This window comes from Ceratotherium simum, chromosome 2 (assembly GCF_057802395.1).
Source record: "Ceratotherium simum simum isolate JZ-2026a chromosome 2, ASM5780239v1, whole genome shotgun sequence".
NCBI lineage: Eukaryota > Metazoa > Chordata > Mammalia > Perissodactyla > Rhinocerotidae > Ceratotherium > Ceratotherium simum.
In genome coordinates this window covers 53943297-53950732 of record NC_141901.1, presented here as the reverse complement: position 1 = coordinate 53950732, position 7436 = coordinate 53943297, and positions in this window count along the sequence as shown.

The window sequence follows — 7436 nt, the reverse complement described above, 5'->3', positions numbered from 1 at the left end:
CTCCTTCAGCTCCTCCTCTCAATAGGAGCTCAGCTTGCTCCGGGCCTGTCACCACAGAGCCATCCCTCCAGGCTCAGCTATCAGCAGGACCTGAGAAACTCTCACATTGGATTTTTTTTTCTCTCTCTCTTAAACACCAAATACTTCTTGAACTAAGAGAAGATGTTGCTGATTTGAAAGAAACCACCTCATAAAAAGTAGCTTTTCCACTTGATGAAAAAATCTAAAACAGCAAATCAAGGTAAAGCCCAAACAGAACACTGGAGGATCCTTTGCAGAGAATCAACATCACACCACAAACCACTCTCCACAACTTTTACTCCAAAAGCCTAGTTTGATGGGAGAAATCCCAGCCCTTCTGCCTCCAACTGTGATAAATCACTAAGGAGACCAATGCCTAGATCCACACAATCTTGAGAGACCTTAACCCTTGCTCCTCTCAGTTCCCATCCTATATATCACCACAATCAGGAGCAACTAGATAAAGACAACATGTCAAACCAGACATTCTTTGTCACCAGCAGGACTGTGCCAGGAGTAGACAGCACTAACTCTGCAGTGTTCTTGTTGAGAACGTTTAGCGTGAATTTAATCATGACGTCTTTATCAGACAACTGCAGAATTTAGACCATTGAACAAGACAACTGGCCTCTCTTTCTTCGAACGGTCAGTGTCATCACAAATAAGACAACAAAAAGCAGAAGAGATAGTTTGGGTTCCAAAGGACTAAAACGATTATGTTACTATATTTCTTTAGTCCTTTTGAACCAAAAACATCTCCTACCTTTTTGTGGTTGTCTGTGGTGGTGGTGACGTTGCCTTGTTTGGAGAGGACAGGTTAGTCTTCTGGCTCAGTGGTCTACATTATGAAGTTGTCTGATCATTTCAATGATCATTGAATGATGATCTTGAATGATCATTCAAGAACATTTTACAGTTAATGTTGTGTACTTCCTAGCGCAGCCCACCTGGAGTGTCCAGTTTATCCACCACCATTACTGCGAGAACAACATTGGTGACTTTGTTATGGAGGGGCCTACACGATCTGTTCATGTAAAAACATTTTTTTTCTTTCTATAATTAGTAATTTGGTGAGGGGTACTTTGAAAGTGTATGAATATCCTCAAACGATTTTCTTTTACTATCCATTCATGATCCTTGCTGACTGTTAATTATCATATTCGCATTTGTAGACTGGGAATTTTCTAATTTTATCATTCCAATATACTTGTAGTTGCTGGCATTATGCTGTGGAAAAGAACATTCCCTCCCCCTTCCATGTCATTAAAATTTCTGTTTGACTAGCACTGTGGACTTGGAATTTTTTACACTCAATACCAAAATCCATTATACTCATGATTAGTTTTGGGGGATATGGATATAAATTAATATAAATATTTTTGTTTCTCCTATTCATATTTATATTCTAAAGATTCCCATTTAAATAAAATTTCCTCAGGGGCCGGCCCCGTGGCTTGGCGGTTAAGTGCGTGCACTCCGCTGCTGGTGGCCCGGGTTTGGATCCCGGGCGCGCACTGACGCACTGCGTCTCCGGTCATGCTGAAGCTGTGTCCCACATACAGCAACTAGAAGGATGTGCAGCTATGACATACAACTATCTACTGGGGCTTTGGGGCTTATCCTGTAATGATTTTCTTTTACCATCCATTCATGATCCCTGTTATGTATTAATTATCATATTCATGTCTGAACATTGGGAATTTTCTAATTTTATCATTCCTATATACTTGTAGTTGCTGGAATGGTGCTGTGGAAAGGAACATTCCCTCCCCCTACCATATCGTTAAAATTTCTGTGTTGACTATCACTGGGGACTTGTGAATTTTTTACACTCAATGCTATAATCCATTATACTCATGATTGGCTTGGGGGAATATGGATACAAATTAACATATATATTCTTGTTTCTCCTGTTCATATTTATGTGCTAAAAATTCTCATGTAAATAAAATTTCCTCAGTCATCTCTTATTGGGTGGAGTTCATCCTTAAATGACTCCTCATGATGGAATCAGGACTCCCTGAGTGTTGCAAATTTAATACTCTTGTTCTGCTGCCTTGATACATGGCTGGCTTGGCTGAATATGAAGTACTTGCCCACAATGACTTTTATTGAGTTTTGAAAAAATATTGTCTTGCTTGTATGTTCTGTTGAGATGCAGAATGTACATTGATTTTCTCCCCATTGTAGGTGAATTGACATTTTATGGGGGTGGGGGCAGGTCTGGAGCTTCCAAGGAATTTGTGTTTCTTTTTCTTTAAAATCTATTTGTTCTAAGAGGATAGGTCTTAGAGTTGACCATTCCAGTTCTATTCCTCGCTGATCCTTTCCAATTATCTTTTATTCATTTGTTCTTGTTTGATGCCTTCATTTCTGTATCAATGTCTCTTATAATTTTAGACAAATATGTTTCCCTTATGAATGCCCTTGTCATTTACCCTCTTTTTCAGAGAATTTTCTTTTTCTTCAATTTTTTCCTAAGTTCTGCCAATTCTAACTTCTCATTTCCTGTTTCTTGTCCATTTCTCTTTTGAGTTGCATATTTCTTATGTGAACTTTTGGTTTTTTGTGTGTCTACAAATGCTTTGTTAGGAACATTTAATTCAGAGAAGAATGTCATTTTACAGTTTTCCTATGTTTCTTGATTGATTTTGAAGGGATACCATTTCATGAGTTAAAGTCTTTGACTCTCTGTTTCTGTTTTTTTCTTCTGTCATCTTGGAAGACATATCTGCTATGTGATTTTCACATTAACATGTGCAGGTTTACCTGAACGAGAGACACAAGTTCTATATAGGAATGGATGAGTGCTTTGAGAGGCTCAGTCGGTTTCTTAGGTCTGTATCTCTCTCGTTGGTGCAATTCCTCTAATAGATGTAAGGTTTGGGGATAGGCACAGGGGTTCTATTTTCTTCCAACAGGATCTTTAACTTCTACCAGTTGCTTCATTCTTTTCTGCACTACAAGCATCCAAAGACACTACCTTCATCCAGGTCTCCCCCCATCCCCTGCAATTTTGCCTCCCCAAGATTGTCACCTCTAGTCCTCTTCACTCTGGAACCCCTTCCTTTTGGTTCCTCAGCAGCCAGAGCTGTGGTCGCCCTGGTCTCAGGCATGTACTGAGTTTATCACATTTTCTATTGTGGAGAATTTCCCTGTGTTGCCTCCTGAGCAGGCCTTCCCTGCTGTCCTCTCCTCTATGTGCATGGTCTTTCCTGATCCCTCTACTGCTGTGTGGCTCCCAGACCTGGCTCAATACAAACCAATAGAAGTCCACAGTGTTCTCTGGCCCCTGGTTATTTGCCGGCAGGTTTATGGGTGGTGTTTTGAGTCTTGTGAGATAATAGAAAATATTATCTGCCCCTGGTTCCTGGCACAAAGCTCCGGAAACTTCTGTAATTTCCTGAGTGATAAATACATTGGGAATATCTCTTGTTCTAATATTTGGTCTTTGACTCCATCTTTGACACAGGACTCCTAAAACTCTTGTAAATTCCTAAGTGATAACAGCACTAGGAGCACTTTGCTCCACTGAGGTGATTCTGGGTGGGCTCCTGGTTGCCTCCTGGATAGGGGCTGGTCACCAGAAAGACCAAGCCATGATTAGAAGCTTGGATTTTCACCCTCATGCCCCACCCTCCAGAGAGGGCAGAGGGGCTGGAAATGGACTTAATAATTGATCATGGCTACATGAAGAAGCTTCTATAAAATCCCCGTAGTAGGGGGTTTGAAGAACTTCCATGTTGATATACACATCCACACTGGGAAGGTGATACACCCCAACTCCACGAAGAATTCGTGGAATTCGAAGAAGAATTTGGCTGATTTTGTATCCAGATATACTTTGACACATTCCTCTGTCCTCCATACTTCCTCTCAGTGGGTGGTAGAATCTAGAGCAGTGCCATCTTAATACAAAGAAAATGCAAGCCACGTATGCAATTTAAAAAATTTAGTAGCCACACTGGAAACTAAAAAGTATAAACACACAACAATACAAAATACTAATCTTATGCATTGCTACTGTTAAGAGAAATATAATTCTACCAAAGGTATAAAGGTGTGTTTATAGAAAAATATTTTACATTTCTTCAGTTTTTAAGTTTACATTCAAATGAGTTATATATTAAAGAAAATTAAATTCGCTACCTCCATACCACCAGCCACATTCCAAATATTCCATAGCCACATGTTTCTACTGGCTACTATATTGGACCTGGCAGATGTAGAGACTGATCAGATTCATGTTTGATATGTTGGCAAGACTTCCTCAAAAGTGGTGTGTGCTCTTCCCTCAGGAGGCCTGTGTGTCTCTTCTAACGATGTTTGCAGCAACTTTATCTTCAAGGCTTAGATCCATTAACTGATTATGTGGAGCAAAATGATGATATTCCATCATCATGTATTTTTACCTGGAACATTTGTATGAAGAGAAACTTCCCCTAAATACTATTTAGTTACTTAGTGGTATAGTCTATAAAGAAACTGCAGCTAAATGAGCTGGTCCCCTAGCAACCTCTGTGGTCACCAATTAGTCTCTTTTTCTTTTTCTTTTTGTTTCTTGTGTTAACATGGACTCAAGGAATCAAACACATTGTAGTATTTCAATCCATTGCAATATGGTCCTTACTGATGCTCTAATTATCCTCCCTTTCAGCAGTGAGTTCAAGTGGGCTCCTTTTTCTTTTTGATAAGATGCTAATACTCTTTGAGACCTTTCCTGATATCAATATGACAAAGTGTTTCTGTCTTATGTTGAATATTTTTTGCCCCTGACCTGGACTCAGGCATTTCTCTAAGAATCTCTGGTTTCTTTTCGTGCGGAGCTGTATTTCCAGATCAAAATGTATGGCCAGAGCTACTCATTGCTATTGCTTTATTTTCAGTGGACAGAGCTAGGAAATGCATATGCAGAGTCATATGTATTCATGTATTCACATATATTCATAAACACTGCCAGTGCAAATCAGAACTGTATAGTTTTTATTGAACATCTATCTTTCATCTGATTCTCCTTTGTCTAACACCAAGAATTTTTGTCTTTAAAAACACGAAGAGTAATAGAATTAGAATATCCCATAATATCTCATTTGTTTTCCCCACATTATATGAACAAAAGAATAAAGATAATAGCAACAATACCACTAACAACACGATTAAGGAAAATGGTTTTTTAATTTGTTACTGTCTTGGTATATAGATAAATTATTGGTTTTAAAGTCTCTTGGGATAGTTCTTACATATAGTTATTCTACAAAAGGTATACACAGTTAGGTTCATTTGTTACATTATGTTTTCTATCTCTAGAGGGGAAATTTTTTAAAATTTCATTTAGTTTTATAATTGTGTAAAAATGAATATGGTTTGCAACTGAAATCTAACCAAACAAGGTATATGCAAAATAGTCTAGCCTTGACTGTAAGATCTGCAACTGTCTCAGTGGTTAGGTAAAAAGAGCTTTTCTTTTATAGGGAGGAGTAAGCCAGTGGAGGAAGGCAGCGTGGAGAAGAGAGACGAAAGGGTGGTTGATTAGACAGTAGATCAGGGAATGTGTTATCCTGAGGCCAGCACACTCTAAGGTCAGGCTGAGCATGGGTCAGCATTCCAGGGCCAGGAGGAAGGAGAGAAACTTAACAAGAGTTGGATTCACAACCGGTTTGTTCTAATTGGTCAGTGGACTCAAGTGGTTCAGCTAATCATGTATGAGGCAAAGAACGAGAACAGGAGGGTCTGTGTTTGGCCTTCTCATAAACAAACAGGGAAGGTGTCCGTGAGTCTTGTTTAAGTCATATGGAAAAGGGTCATTCTTTTCAATCAGCCATTTTCCAGGACACAGGGAGGGGTGGGATTTCTTAAACTGCCCAATTTTCCAGGATCACAAGGCTCAGGTAAAATTTGACATTATCAGAGCCCAGTGCCTGGCACATATTAAATACTCAGTATACATGAGCTCTTGTCAGTCCATCACTTAGCATTTTCATTATCTCCCTTGTTCTCTTAAATGACCACATATCCTTTTATGGTGTGGACAGAACATTATGTACTGAAATGTTTCCCAACTGATGGACATGAAATTGGTTTCAATGTTTATGGTTACAAATAATGCTGGAGGGGACACCCTTACACATATATCCCTCATCACTTGTACTGTTCTCTAGGATAGATTCCTCATAATGGAATTACCTGCTCAAAGTACTTGTGCATTTCTAATTTTGCTAACTCATTCCTCAGTGCCCTGCAAAGAAGTGGTACCAAGTCATAGTCTCACCATTAATGAAAACATTCTTTTCTCGAACCTCTTGCCAACATGCATAGTACCAGAAATTGAGATTTATTTTTGCCAACAATTAACCCCTTATTAGGAGATTTGCCCTAAATGTTACCATTTAATTGGAATCTGGACAATTTTCATAACTAACCGGCATGCTGGAAAGCTGAATCCAGGATGTTTTCTCCTCTGTTCTCTTCTATTTCTGTCTTCTCTGTTCTCTCAGATAAGATGGCAGCCAACAGCACTGCAAACTCATCACTCTTGCTGGGGATGCTACTGCTTGTTGGTTTCATATGTTCTGGATTTTGTGAGTGAGGGGCTGATTCACAGGAGATACCTGAGGTTTGGTTAACCTGACTTCCTCACAGAGAGAGCCTAGTGAATTGAGAACCACCCACTGTGTGAAGTGAGGCCCCCATGACTGGGCACAGGAAAAATAAAAGCTGGAAAACAAGGCCTTCAAGTTTAAAGTTTTGTTAGTTTGGGACTTTCAACAAAGGATCTTCCTTTATTTTTCATGACAACAAGAGGATGAGTTGCATTATTGGGACTTTAATTTTTGGGGGGAAATTTAATAACACTGGCAGTTTCTGTTGTTATGGAAGAACTTTGAATGTGCCAGTAAATGATACTTGCTTTAAAATCTTGTCAGGTGAGCGCCAGTGTACAAAGAGATGGTATAAATTTGACATAGGAAATAGAAATAGATGATGAGAAGAAAAAATCTGGGTCTCTTTGGAAGATGGTGGCATAGGAGGATCCTGAGGTCGCCTCCTCCCACAGACACAACAAACCTACAACTACCTGTGCAACAATTCCCTCTGAGAGAGATCTGGAAACTGGATGAAAAGAACCTCCACAACAAGGGTCAAGAAGAGAAGGGTGGAAGAGGCAGAGATACAGTGCTACTGAGGAAAAAAGCACACCCTAGTCGCAGTGCTCCATGGTTGGGAACAATCTCAAAGGTACATAGCTTTTCCCGGAGGAGCAGGGGAATTGAGCTCCACATTAGGCACACCAGCCCTAAGACCCAGCACAAGAGAGATGAGGCCCAAATGCCTGGTTTTGAAAACCAACAGGGAATATGCCTAGGAAACTACAGAACTTCAGGGAATGGAAATCTTGCTCTTAAAGGGCACGTGCA